Source organism: Channa argus, chromosome 10 (genome assembly GCF_033026475.1).
Source record: "Channa argus isolate prfri chromosome 10, Channa argus male v1.0, whole genome shotgun sequence".
Taxonomy (NCBI): Eukaryota; Metazoa; Chordata; class Actinopteri; order Anabantiformes; family Channidae; genus Channa; species Channa argus.
The window spans coordinates 15,601,947-15,617,650 of NC_090206.1; positions in this window are offsets into that span (position 1 = coordinate 15,601,947).

A 15,704-nucleotide genomic window follows, 5' to 3' on the forward strand; every position below is an offset into this window, starting at 1 on the left:
AAATAATCCTGCCTGGTCTAAATGGATCGAATTTAGATGATAAAAGAGTCATCTTGCAGGGTTTGAATAACGTTTTCTCTGTGTTTATAGTGACTGTGTATGGGGATAATGCTTTTGTGTTCACCTCTGGTTTGTCACTTTATTGTGGTAGAGGGGTTCGACCAGCACTGTTTCCCTGAGGGCTTTGTTCATTCTCTCCTGTTGACTGCTAAACCCACTGCCCTGAATTGATGATATCTAAACATACCTTAACGCCATGTGACACTGTGAAACTACAACTTCCATGAGCACTACCTGCACACAGAGTTTGTTCATTTGTCCATTCTACTGCCTTGTGCTTTGGAGCTAATGAAGAGTTGAGCTTCTTTACACAGAATTTGTTACGGTACAGCTTTAAGCTAAGGCCCATGAAGCCTTTGAGCTCATAAGCACATTATCAAGTGACAGCTCTATGATTGATTATCCAAACTCTCAACATAACTCATTCTCCAGGGGGAGATCATAATCGAAAGTAAACACTGCTTGATAATTTTGTTAAGTGAACCATGTTGCCTCTTTGATCCGTGCATATCTGATCCATACACCAAAACAGCCATCACCATCTAAATGATCTTTTCTATTATCATTAATATCAAGCTGTCTTCTCTCTTGTCTGTCCTCGCCTTTGATAGTTATCAAGCCATCATTCATCCTGATGGAAGCCCATTAGCCGCAGTCAGTCTCAGGTTGACATGTTGACATAATTGGATGCAGCTCATGATATAAATAACTGTCCTTGACCCATGTGTCTGCTTCGTCTGGGTTAGAGATGCTCACTAATAGGGGGGGTGCTGTGAGAAAGGAATCATAACACTCAGTGATGCCACCTGAATAACATCATTCCACTAATAGAGACTTACGGCATTTGCCTTTCAAATATTTATATTTGCATCTAGAAAGACTTTGAAACTTTAGATAATAGCTAACAATACTGCAGCCGGCTGCTTAAGATCTAATGTTATGACCTCCACCTGATTAATCAGTATAATACATAGGAAATACAGAAAAGCTCTGATGGAAAAATATAAAGTTGCTACCTGCTTAGGGTTAGTGGCTAGTCAGTAAACAATTTAGAAAATTTAGCAACTCAAGAGACAGATTTCCCTAGCTAGTTAGTGGAAAACAACCAAAGCTTAAAGGAAAAAAAAAAATATGCAGGTGGATGCAGACTGAATTCAAATTGCTATGATGCTTTGTTGCTCTGTATGTTTCACCATTTAAAAGCATTCAAATGCACAAATATTTATATGAATAGACAGACATTATTATGACATGATTGTTTATCTTTTACAATGCTAGGAGACTGTCACTTAAATAGCGAAGCCTCTCGGTGTGATCATGATGAACACGGCCTTTAAGACTGTGCTGCATTTCTGACTCCATGGTGGACTCAGCAGTGGGCAGTAGCTTGCAGTAGGTCATCATCACCTTCCCAGCTCCACACAAAGAACCACTATGATAGCATAATATCACAGTGTAATGGACAGTAGTTGTGGAGAAAAGAGCAGAAGGTCACATATGGTTCAGCTGGCTTTAAACCACTTCTAAATCTGCAGACCTCTCTCATCAGTGAGGTGACATTTCACCACAGCCAACATTAAAATGTCACCTTATGAGTCATATGTATCTAATACTGTACACAATAGCTCACAATCTGACAAAAGTGGGCACACTGTTAGATTAGTCCTTTTCATTTACACTTGCTGTGAAGGTGAATTGTCTGGCCCTTCTGTTAAAATGAAACGTGTCAATTAATACTTTGTGTGGGAAGTGGTTAGGGAAGAGGAGACTGAGTGCTGTTATGTTTTACTAAGTGACAGTAAAGGCCGATGTAGCTTTCTTTAATCAGACAACTGTAATGCTTGATATTTTCAGGTCATAATGTTTCCACGCTCCGAGCAACTGAATGTACCCAATATTAAATAGCTTGAGAGCATGACAGAGTACAACAACTGGCTCAGCGACTAGAAAACTAGAAACCAATTTGGAATGATTTTAGTCTCTCTTATTCTAAACAACATGCACTCAGAGTATGGTTTCAAAAGAAATACATTTTAATTTGCAGAAAAATTGGTTATTTTTCTTTCTGGAGCTAATGTTTTTTGCTTTTGTCTTTGTATGCGATCTTGGCTAAATGCTGTCACTTTAATCTTATCATGAAAACTTGTTGCCTAAAACTGACTCAGGACTGTTTGGGTAATCAATCACTATTCACAACTCAAGAATCACTTGTTTTCAAACAGGACATTTGTAGGTATCGGCGTCAAATATTCCCACAACAGATGCACTGCTAAAAGAATCACCATGTTTTTTGCATCGGGATCATGTAATACATGATGTTTTTGTACTTCTGTGCACAATGACTGGTTTGACAAATAAACTAATTAAAAGTTGTAGCACAGCCAGCCCAAGGAAACCTGTCACAATAAACAAATAACAAGACAGGTATGTTTTGAAATGATGAAGATATATTTGTGTTTGTACATGGCAGATGTAATGAGGTTTTGGCCAAGAGAGCAAAACAACTAATTGTTTATAAAACAATAACCTCATCAATTCTACTGTAAACAGTAACTAGCGCTTTATTGTCCGTGATGACTATTTGAAGCTGACATTAACTGGTCATGCTGTTTATAATCTATGTGCTGTAGGATATGGTCACTTTTATAGTGTGTCAGAAGCTTTGGTTTGCTCAACATAATTTAAAATGGTTATCAGGCGTAAAGTGTGTAAGGCCCTTTGGGGCAAATTTGACCAGTGAGGAAGGTCCAGTGCAGAAACATCCACCTGCATGCATTTTGTTGTTCTATTAAACCAAAATTTGAAATTTTAAGATAACAATTTTAATTTAACATTTTTAATTTTCTAATTTGCTGCATGTACACTGGAGTTGTCTTTCTTCCAACATTGTTTATAGGCCAGAATTAGTTTCTACATTAGACATACATTTATAATCGAAACATGATACTTCAGCCCCCTTAAGATGGAAAACTTTCTTTAACTTTAAAATTCTTCAATATACAGTAACCTTTACGGTAGCATCCTGATTTATACCATGCATAATGTAAAATGTATATTTTTTCTTGGAGCTGAGTGAAACATGGTTCCTGTGCAGCTTACCTGTTGTGCTCCAAACACAGGATGTAAAGGCTGTACCTCAAAAGAGAGATGTCAGGTTAAAGGTAAGTTAACAAATTTCAGTGTTACACAAATTCCATGTAGAGATATGTGAAGTTCAATTTTCTGCTTCACCCTGCAATGCCAATAGCAAAGCATCCAAGCTTGTGAGAATAAGAATAAATATTTGCAAAAAGGAGTTTTCTAAATACCTGAAAAGGTTATTTTGCACACATTATTGTGATTCCTGACCAGCTGAGGAATATTAGCTCTATAACTGCTACTATTATTATTATCTGTTACTACATTCACTGGGCCAACATGTGTCAGACTGTGTGCGATTGCATGGCAGAGAAAATAGCTTGAGGTGAGGTCATGTTTGATGCTGCAAACATGATGATGAACTCCCAGGGCCCTACTAATATAGGTCGAGTTTGTTTAGTGCCAATTATTTTGTGTACTCATACTCATGTTAGTCTGTGTTTGGCCTAAGGTGGATTCAGTGTTATTTGTATACATTTGTGTAATGACTTGTGCACCAAGTCTTCAAACATGATTTATTACAATATTGCACCTGGTTAAAGAGAACACCTGTGCAACTCAATAACCTTCATTTAGTGGATTAAATCTGGAAACATCTGACCAACTTCCCACAGAATATCCATTTAGCATGCTATTCACAAATTAAACTAAAATATTTTACACTTCTGCTCACAATTATCCATCTGTTATTCATGTTTTTGATTTTAAGTAACTTTACCAACATGATTTCAAACCTTGGCCTTGCGTATGTCAAAAAAGTGGTGATCTGATCAGGTCTGGTAAACACAGACAGCATGCAACATTAGCCTGCAGAACAACTGTTTGCGTTGCTTCAAAAGACACAAAAAATGAATTATTGAAGCACTCTGTGGATGTCCCCAAGCGTGACTGAAGATCTGGTCATTGATTCTTTTGTTTGATCCATAAAAATAAAAAAGAAAAAATGTTTCATTTCTTTGGAAATACTTGTCATGACATCACATGATTGTCATGCCTTGAAATAAGCAACAAATACTTCACATGCACTTATTATATTAGGTATAAAATGTAGTTCAGACATTCTGATCCTATTAATAGCCATTTTACAGTGTGTGTGTGTGTGTCATATGTTGTGTGGCCATTTAATCCACAGCTGGTGGTTAAACTGTGGCATCTGTCACAGGTCAGAAGATGCCCACAGCATTACCATGAAGACAAACACCGATGATTAATGCAGCTTTGGACATCTTGAAAAGTGTGTTCATTAAAAGATGGCCCAAAGAAGATGACGGTTACAAATGTCAGTGGCAAACTGGAATATATAAGCAAAGAGGAAAATGAGAGTAAGAGGGATGAATAAAGAGAATTAGTCTGACGCAAAATGTTTCCAGATCCTACAGTAAAGGCAGAGCAGCAGAAAAACGAGGAAAGAGTGACGCATGCAATAGCTCAAGCTGAGGCTGCCAAGGAAAATGTTAAGGTTTGAATGTGTTGCCATCTCAACTGTCTGTCATATTTTTATGTTGTTGTTATTAAAGCAGAGTGAAATATAAAGAATACAAAACTGCTTTGTTTTGCTCTGTTTTAGCAGCAATATTTGTATGTAGAAATTACATACAATTACATTTCCTCCAAAACATTTACTAAGAATAGGATATACAGTATTAGAAAACACAATTTTTTTCACACCGAAGGGTTTTTTACTGGCAATAAACTGGGCATTTTCAACAAATGTCTTTAGAGAGTATAGATTTCCTTTATTGACCTCCATTGTCTGACTTCCATCTGTGCAAATGTCACAGGTGGTATGGGTGCAAGGTTCATGCATTATGAAGAAAACAGTATAATTGCAGCCTGATAGAGAAGCCAGAGGTCATTTTTATCAAACTGAAGTGGTGGTTTATGCCACATTTTCATTTTATGCATTTTGTTCTCATTATCTGTGACCACCTCTAACCACTAGCTCCAACATAATGCCAATTTAATTATGTTTACTCTGTCACAGACACAAAATTGTGCTCACATGATGACTATAAAGGCCATGTTGTTTTCTTTCTCTTGCGTAATTGTCCTCAGGTTGCTCAGATCGCCTCATTTTGAAACTCTCAAATTAGGCAGAATAGGTTAAGACCACCTTATTGTCATGGTGCACTGGAGAGGCCCCAAAGACAAAAACATGTTCATTGATCAGTATGTAGTCTGAGATGCAGACAAACTGGAAGCTTTTATTTTCCTGTCAAAGATCATTAAAATAATTTAAAAAAAAACTTATTCCAGGAGGTGTTTGACTGCCCTGTCTGGCTCAAGTTCTACCATTAAGTTGCCTCTTTTTCACTATTTACCTCCAGTGGCATCAGGAGGGATGTAGGATTTTACACCGATAAACTCACCCACCTTTAATGTAAAAAATGTTTGGATTTTGATCATTCAGTGTGATAGCAAAGGTTGGGAAAGACTTTGGCAACCTGGAAAGAGAAATTAGTGCGTGTCACATACATTATTTGCTACTTATTCACAGTGCAGAACTGTTAATAAAGTCACACAAGACTCCCTTTTCATATGTGTCGTATTTGACTCACTTTATGCAAAACATTTCACAGTGATCTATGCTCTCTTACAGTGATGGCAAAGAGATCAGCAAGGCAGAAAAGGTCAGTGCCACAACATTCCTAAAGATAGATTAACAGGGTTGCTAAAGTTTTAGAAAATGTATTTGTTATTGGAGAGAGAAAAAGGTTTATGTCTGAAGACCTTAGATGCTGTGCTGTGCGATGTCTGCAGCAAAGCAACGATAAGTGCTTTTTATGGTGCTGTCCAATTAAAGTTAAGAGAGACCGAGCTGAATCAGACGGACCTTGCAGCGATGGTCATGCACTGTGCTAATGTGCCTGAAGTTAGGCTTTAAAAAGAATAGAAGAAGAATTTGAAAAACCCGACAGTGAGTTGTTCACCACAGCAGCAGCAGCCACAAAAGAAACAGCCTCTAAACAGACCACAGATTGCCTTTTTTTCCGTCCTGTTTACTGGAGTGCTGTTTCTAGAAGAAATGCTACCCAGAGTCAATGACAGACTAAACACAGTTTTATCTCTTTATCCCATCACTAGGTTGGTTGACTCACAAAGACACACAAATCCACATCATCTGAAATGTGGATACTCACAAGATCACTCACACATGTTCAAACACTGTTATACTGCACACTGCACACTGCATAGAAAGGCAGCACAGTACAGCTGTTCTCCTATACTTTCGAAGATGCTCAGATCACCCAGTGCTCCAGCTCTAATCCTGCTTAAGCCTACTGATTGACACTAGTGCCAACACGACTTTGATCCTGGTTGGCCTCAGTTTGTTGATTTTGTCTTTCTTCCTCATTTACCATCTTTTACAGTATTTCTGTATGTCTCTGTCCTGCACCTTGTCTCACTTTTTCTCTCTCCTGCAGCCTTTTTCTGATTTACAACAAAAACAACCTTGGGGGTACCTCCATTTGGATTAGATGCTTGAACTGTCAGGGGTAGAAGGATGCTGGAAGTTAGGGATATTGGAGATGGAGTGGTGGTGGGAAGGACAGCACCTCAAGGGTACTGATCCCTGTGCTGATAGAGAAATAAAAATAACTACTCTGGGTTTCTGATTTATGCTGTCATACAAGCTCAGAGCTGTGCCTTTTTGTCACTTTAGTGTCTCATTCGGTCTGCCATTATCCCCAGCCTGAGTCTACAGGTGTCCGTTTAAGGGTAAGGGAAGATTTTGCCTTATGCTGTTAGAGGGGAGACGCAGGGGACAATCAGCAACAGCTTTAAAATGTCAAACCTCTACGCCCTGGCTTTGGGTTTTAATCCAAAATAAACCATAAAAAGCTACATAGAAATATCACCATGTTCAGAAGTTGTAAAAATAAAACAAGGCGTTTTTGTTTTAGTAGTTTGCAATTGGTCTGATCTACATGTATTCCTCATCCCTTATCTTACAGCAGAGCTTTACATTATCCATTCATTATAATAAGAATATCCAATATCGAAGATCCAATATCAATCAATCAATAATAATATGACCCAAAGCTGGCTCTTTAGTCCACACCTAATGAGGCATTGCAGTGCCCATCAAATAGTTTTTGGTTTGTCATATCAAAATGTTTGTGGTCTCTGTTATCCAGCTTACTGAGCCGAAATTAAGGAGAATCTCTGTCCTAAATTAAATTTTGCTCCAATAATTCCTTTTTGCACCGTTACATTACAAATACCTTCCACACGGCTGTGTGTTCCTACCACAATTACGTTTTAAATTGTGTTACCATGTGTGTCAGGAAGTGAAATAGACAGAGAGAGAGAGAGAGAGAGAGAGAGAGACAGAGAGAGAGAGAGAGAGAGCACTTGCTGTTTGTGAAGTCAACACCACTAAGTGAGTCTACAGCACCCATTCTTTTCAATAACTATGTATCCCAGTAATTCATAGCCCTGATAGGAGAAAATATGATTAAAAATTGTAGTGTAATAAATCATGACAGATTTTATACAGTTACTCTAAGAATTGATTTTAACATTAAAGGTCAGAAATCAATCCAATTCTCACTTTTGCATGTATATGCACTACGGTCTTTTGAGGATGCGTTTTGTTTGTGCTTGTTACTTTACATCTTTCAGCACAATTGAAATTCATAATTCTTCATACAAAATAACTTACTGACTGGTACCGTAAGCCCATCCCTTTAAAGTCACATATACTGCAGTCATATATTTAAGAGGGCTACATTTAAACATATAAATTTTATAAATTTTATGCAGACAGTTCCATTTAATGTGAGTAATTTTGCAAGTTACACAGAGTGCTCTGGGGCTGGGCCAAGAGGAAAAGCAGCCAAATTGTAGTAGCAGTGGTTTGAATAGTGCAGTACTGCACGTATTTCACTGCATGTGGAGATACTTTTTTAGTTCATTAGAACAGATTTAGTAAACTCTCATTTCCTGTCCTCTCTATCATCATTTTCTCCAATAGAGACTGTTGTTGACTCTGATTGTTTGCAAGGGCATCTGAAATCAATAACACTTTGAACAGCGCCTCTTGCTACTTATTACATTTCCACACCTTGACAGCAGCTCACCAGGCTGATGAGAAACACACACACCCCCTAACACACAAATAAGAACCTCAAGGTCTCCTTCATGTTTGAGCGACCACAGAAATTATGTGCTGATGACACCTAAACAGATTGTGTAATTACTTTTGCCCTGGTGGCCCTGGCCTGCAACACAGATTCCCAAGCAGGTTATTACCAATCCAGAATTTTAGTGTTTGAGTGTGTTTACAATGTGGCGCAATGCAATTGCAGATTCAAGTCCGGCTTCCAGGATAACAAAAAGACTTGACAGAGTTAAAGATTAGAGGACAGACTTTGGTTTGTAGCCTACACTCACACTGTGACCCTACTATGTTCAGTTTCATTTGTTCTATTGAAAGCTGGTAGCCCAAGGCCATCCTTGTTTTCTTTAGAGACTTTTATTCCCTAAAGCTTTGAGTTCATCCTTAACATCGTGCTTGCTAAAAAGAAAGCACTGACACCGTGGTAGATTAGGCCTATAAATGGACCATTGGGTAGGTGTTAGACATTTTGGGGACTGGTGGTTGAAATTCATTTTGACATGCTAAAAATATTACACACTCTTTTCTAATTTGCTCGTTTTTTTGTTTTTTTTTTCCGTTTCATTAGACAAATGCTGCCTTCAGGCACTTTGGGCAAACATACAATTGTTCTCATCTGTTACAGAAGACGAACAGAAGAACAGAAGAAGAAGAAAGAAAGAAAAAAAACTGCAGAACTGTCAAGGTGAACTGTTGAAAGTTTGTCTTAATAAATAAGAGGCAATTAGGCTTTTACACAGAATGTCAATCCTTTTAACCAATGTTCAATTGTAGTCACAGATCAGACTGATTAGGCCATCAGGAATTCAGGCAGAGCAGCAATGCCATGAAAGATGAATCTTCATTATCAATAAGTATCAATGTGCCACTTCAATTTTGGACCCCTTACTGGCCTTCAGAGGGATGATGATAACCTCACCTGTACACAATCAATTTGGCTTCTTGTCAATAATCTGAAGTGTGTTTTTAACAATAGGAATTTCATTTCAATGTGAAACCCCTCAGTTGAAGCACAGGTGAAGTCTGTTTCAGAGTGTACATTTTAAGAAGTGGTGCAGTGATCTATTACGACTGAAGGAGATACAGAACCTCACCCAGGTTTCAAATAGAGGTTCCAACTTTTCAGCACTGGTTTATGAGAAGCTCAAATTATGCTTGTTTCTCAGGCAGATGTAATAAGGCTGCAGTTATCTTCCTTCACATAGGCTGCATTAACACTAAGAAGCACACTGCCACCTACTGTACAGTAATGTGAATGTGTAGGTGGTATATTAAATACTGGGAATGGAGAACTATTTCTATCTTTATGAATCTATATAAAGGAGTTTATTATTAGCACAGCACCTGAATAGAAAATGTCCTTTCCAAAAAAAAAAAGAAAAAAATAGGTAAACAAAGTTACCTGTAGGTTGGGAATCCTGAACTATTTCAACATCTCATGCAGGTTTTACTTGTCAGAAATTTATAACATACCACTTTCACAGTGCTCACCGTAAAGCTCAGTGCCAGTGGTTTGTAGTAAACTTTTTTTTTCAAGGAGACCTTGACAGCTGTTGTTTTTTACCTTTACCATGTGTTCTCCTCAGTTCCGTGTAATGTTCCCCAGCAAAGTCCCAATTTCACACTGTCTATGGTTTAAATGCCTTGGATGAGGATTAGTCAGGTGAGAATTTACCTGTACAGGTATACTTATGCCATGCATTAAATCATGCTCACAAAGCATACCAGCCTCCCGAGGAATATTAGACAGTTCTGCTTGTTTGTTCAGCCAGGAAATACCTGCTTCCTGTTACTGTGATTCCTTACAGACATTCAACTCTGATGAAACTGCTCAGGTTTCCCCACAACAGTCATGTATGGAATGTCACCTGCACAAATGTACAGTTAAATACTGTGCAGACACTTTTTAAGTCAATATTAATACAATGCTCACACAGACACATGGACATTAGGAGACCTATTGATTATTCATTTTAGTGCTGAAGTAATTCTTCCTTTACACACATTATACACAGTCATTAGGAACTAAATCTGCAGTCTGTGCAAAAGTGCCTTTTTAAGTTGAGCTGAGACTAATAGAAGGCTTTAGCAATGTGAGGCAGCTAATTAAATGGAATTTTCCAATGTTGCAGTACTGTTGGTACTAAATTCACACTGTCTTCCTCAGACAGGTCTTTTTTGCTAAGCAGCAAAGTTGTGAGTATCTGAAAAGCTAGACATGGTCAAAGGTTTGTAGTAAATAATTTCTCTTTTGTATGTGTAGCATCACTCTAACTGCAGCCCCTCTGGCCCACAGCCGAACATGTAACAGTGAAACACCTTTATCCTAACATACAAAACGTGGCTCAAAGTTGAGTCCAGTGGACTTCTAACCTGTTTGCTCTGAGCCAAGAGTCTTTGCCATGTTCTCCCTTTTGTCTGTTGGTGTCCTTTTCTGAAGAATCCTTCCATGTGGATGGATGAAGCCATTAGCATTTTCTACCCCGTTAACCCTGCTCTACATGACTTGGAGAAAAGTGAAATAAAAATATCCCCCCAACAATGTGTGCCTTTGTTTTAACTTCAAGAACGTCTGCCAACATCTTGAGATGAACTGTATGAGCTATTGCTTTATACAGAGGGACTATTCTCTCAGAGGCATAGGAGGATATTGACAACTTTGTCCATTTGTCCTTGACAGGTCAGAGAAACAGGGGGTTTAAAGAAGGATGCACGGCACAGAGCGTTCACACAGAGATCAATCGATACCACAGGGAACTTTGCCCTGAGTGTGATTTGTGGAGAGGAAAGTGTGAGTGCAGCACAGCACAATATATGGAATTGAAGAAAACATGAAGAAAAGGTGGTATTTTATAATTCAGAAATGCATCCCAGTAGTAAAATCAATGAATAAATACATTTTACACACAACATTATTGCTCCTTCTGCATGTTTCACTCCAACTTTGACCTTCTCTCATGGGGATAAAGAACCTGGAAGAACTAAGATGTGTGTTGTGAGATTTCCAGTGAATCTTTCATGTGCAAAGATGTTTTCTTTTCCCTCCAGTGACGATTCACCTGCACTCGAGTTCAAGTGAAGTGAAATTACTTTATTTTCTCCCTGGGGCTTTACACATCTAATACATCTTTGTTTATTTCCCCCATTAAATTGACACACTTTTTTCCTTTCTACACACAGTGTATAACAGCAGTAGCACTTAAGCAGTAGAAGATTCTCCCTGTTATGTTCTTTTAGGAGAGTCTGTTTATAAAATGGGCAAATATGCACTTCAGTCCCTGGGGAAGTCGCTCATTTTGCGTAAGCAGCACACAAAACAAAACAAACTGTCTCCACATGAAAGGCATCATGAATATTTATAAGTGGTGATCACAGTGGACTGTTATTATCATTACACCTCTCTTCAGAAATGTAAAGCCTGCACGCATGCGGTGCGCTGAATGAAAGGCATCTTTAACATAATCCTTCATGCGCCATTTCATTTTTGTAGGCAAATAGGCATGAAAATTGTTCTTTTCTTATTTCATATAAAGCAACCATTAAGATGACGGGTTTTGACGCATATTCCCGTGAATTTCCTGTTGGTTTAAATTTCCCATTGGAAAGAAGTATCTATCTATGTATCTATGTATCTATGTATCTATGTATCTATGTATCTATCTATCTATCTATCTCTATCTATAGATAGAGATAGATAGGGTTAAAGGGATTAAAGGGTCCTGTGCAGTTCCTTACCTGTTCTGGGCAAATGTCTCAGATGTTGTTCCTGAAATCAACTGAGGGGTAGTAGTGTTCTCACATCTTTTTTTAATGGGGCAGGGGCTATATGGTATGTATACAATTCAACATTATGATTTGATCATCAGCTGCTTTGCTGCTTAATCATCAGTCAGTTCTCCTCCTTCAAATGCTGTGAAATTCCAATGTTTACTCAAATACAGCAGAAGAAGATGATAGTGATGTCTAAATTTGCTTCTTTGTTCACAAATTTACTTCGGCAGAACATGAACCCACTAACAACCCAGAATCACTGGCTGCTGGCTGCTGTACTTTAATCAGTATAGATTTTTCAGTTTAGGTCTTTACTGACATCTAGTTGACAAAAGTTGAATTCATAGAGTTTCCATTTGTTTCCTGAAATGGGTTGCACATGTTTTACTGTTTACAATATGCTACAGATGAGTCTGTATTAAATCTTTTCTCATCATTTAAAACTGCTAGATTTAGCTGATTTAGGATGGACAGCAAAAGCACCAGAAATGTATGTATTAATGTGTATTGAAACAACTTGAACAGCTCCTGCAGGATAATCCACAGTGTCTATTGGTACACGTCATATTTGGCAAAATATGGCTAAATACTTGTTGATATTGTTGATGTCAGATTTCCACATCTCTTGTCACCATCAGGATCTGTTAGATTTATATGCACAAAAACAGATTGTGCTCCAACTTTAAAGAAATAAAAAACAATATAATTAGAAAAGAAAGCTTATAATATCTTTGCAAATCTATTTTATAATGAATTACTCTTGGTTTAACTTTTTGACTTTGAAACAGAAGGACAGCACACCATTATCAACAAATAATAAAATTTATCATCTTTCATCAATTTTTTTAAGAATATCTGTCATTTCAAACCTATCATCTGAATCACTATGGACAATTTTCCATTTTTGCTGCAAATATAGAACCGAGCAAAAATTAAAATTTAGTCTCAGAATTAAAATTAGTTTGAGCAACCTTCTTTTTCTAAAGTATGAGTGGACTTTTTTATACACCTTATTTATTTATTGGGGGAAGAGGCTCATTCTTTTTCACAAGCTACTTTTTAACATTCAGTGTGAGATCAGGAAGTGACCTTGTAAGCGCCACACATAGCAGTGAAAATCTGATAACAAGCATTGTGTAATTTTCACTTCCAGAACATGTGGTTTTCTCCAGTAGGTTTGGACAAGTTTAGGTAATTTATATTTCACAACAGCCACATCAGCTTTATCACTGGGTTAATCATTTATAGGCTCTTCATTGTAGTGTGAAATTTGGACATTTGAAGTTGCATTTTCTTCCTCCATTTTATTTTGTTCAAGCAAATAATAAATATGTTGGACATTGTTCATTTTCAGATAATGCATCCTCCTACAAACTTGGTTAATAGCCATGTATTTACCAGTTACAAATGTGCTTTAGGTAAGTACATGTCTGAGTAAATGTCTACAAATCCATTCCAATAAAAATAATAATAACAGTAAGTCAAGATTCTTAACACATTATGCACATAGTACTTTGTTTCTCAATCTTCGTGGCATACATCACATATGTGCAAACGTGTATACAATTAAATTCACCAGTAAGAAAGTCAAATTGACAGTGATCAGAGAAACACATCACCGCTTAAAGTCTAACTGAAGTTAACCTGAATCCTATTTATGATTCATTTGTGATGTCAGTTCAGTAATTTCATATGTGCACAAACCAGTCTTTAGTTCAGTTTCTAAACATCCATAACTTGGATGTGACACTTGACTTTGGTCAATAAATTGCCCCTTTCTCTTTATTGACTATATCTTAACATGTACTTTAAATTCATGTGGATTACAAACAGTATGACTATGTTTATGGATTTTCTAAGATACGATCGGTACCGAATTGTCAGACAAGCAGTGGCATCACATGATCTCATCTAGTTACGATGAACTTTGGATGTGGCTACGCTGGAAGTGTGCAAAAAGTCACAAAAGCAAATAATAAATCCTAATGACATGGAAACACACATCCACGGTTGCACTGGAACACAGATAACAGATTATTTCTGTACTAAACTATGCAGATATATAAATGATAATGGGGCAAATTACACTGCCTCCAAATATTGCTACTTTTTTAGCATGTGACAGACATCAGATGCTGTTCAGTGGAAAAGCTTGAAACCACTGGCAGGATTCACCGTGTACAGGCATGTGCATACTGTACATACCGTTTGCAAAACTTTGTTTTTTTTTTAATCTATCACTTTACACCTGTAATTTTGGTCATGTGGCGTGCAGCCCCCCCAAAAAAATTCTCATTTCATTTTTGTATATATATATATATATATATATATATATATATATATATATATATATATATATATATATATATATATATATATATATATATAATACATCATAATTAGTCTCAAAAAATGAAATCAAAGCAAAGTGTGTAGAGAAGTGGACATAGATCCATATTCGGCCAGTGTCGGCACAGTTGTTTGGCATATTTGTATGTGTTCTCAAAAACGTTTGGCAGAAATACAAGAAAGACAAATCAAAGTTCACAGCCAAAGTCAACTTTACCAGATCAAGCCTGAGGTTGCACTGAAACTCACTGACAAAGCAAATGCAGCAAAGCAGAAGCTACATAAGAAGGAAATATATACCAATGGCCCAACAGCAGGGTTCAAAAATGTGACTTCCAGCAACAGAAATGGAAAACAAATTCAGAAATAGAACCTCTTAAATAAGAAGAAACCAAGAGGAACTAGAGAGACATAAATTCCAGGGAGTTGATGAGTGGTGCTTTTAGGAAGTAGCTAAAGAACATTCTGATATGTTAGCGTGAGTCTTATTGAAATGTGTGATTATTTGCTCGCAAAGTGTGCTCAGATAGCCAAATATTTAAGTGAGTGTGCGCTTTGGGGTTACATAATCAATAACCTTAGTTGTTTCTAAAGTAGCCTTGGATGTGGTCCTTATGCAAATTAACAATAGCCTTGTGCGCTTGTGATTTAATGGTAATTACCACGTGGAGCTGAGGCAGGTGCATGTTATGTAGCCTGTGTTCAAATGAGTAAAAAGTATGTCTTCTCCATTATTGAGTTAAAAGTCATAGAAATATTAAAAAAATATTGTGTTTTGATCTGTGTGCTTTAAACCTACTATGTGATCTACAGGCTACAGGCTGCTTTATGATTTAGTTTGTACTTGCATGGCTTGTAGCTGATTGTAGCCATCAGCATCTACTCCCAGATAAAATGTACTGATGTTCTGCAGAACTACATTCTTGTTCCAAAATCTTCATCACATCCAAATGATCATCACACTTTAAATATAAAAGTTATGAGGTATAAAAATACTAGATGGATTTGCTAGCACTTTACATTGTTTTGTTACAGGTTAATGTACATTTCTGCACTAAAATAAACAAATTCACTATAAAAATTGTTTTTTTCACATAAACCAGGGTCGGAGCTAAAAACAACAAATGTGCAAACAAATAAAACAATAAAGATGAAAACAAAAGTGTGTGACTGTAACTATATGAATTTTTTACAGTTTTTCCTGCACTCTCAAACCAGACAGTCAAGATCTGGCCGAGCCAACAGAAAACTAGTTTGTAACCTG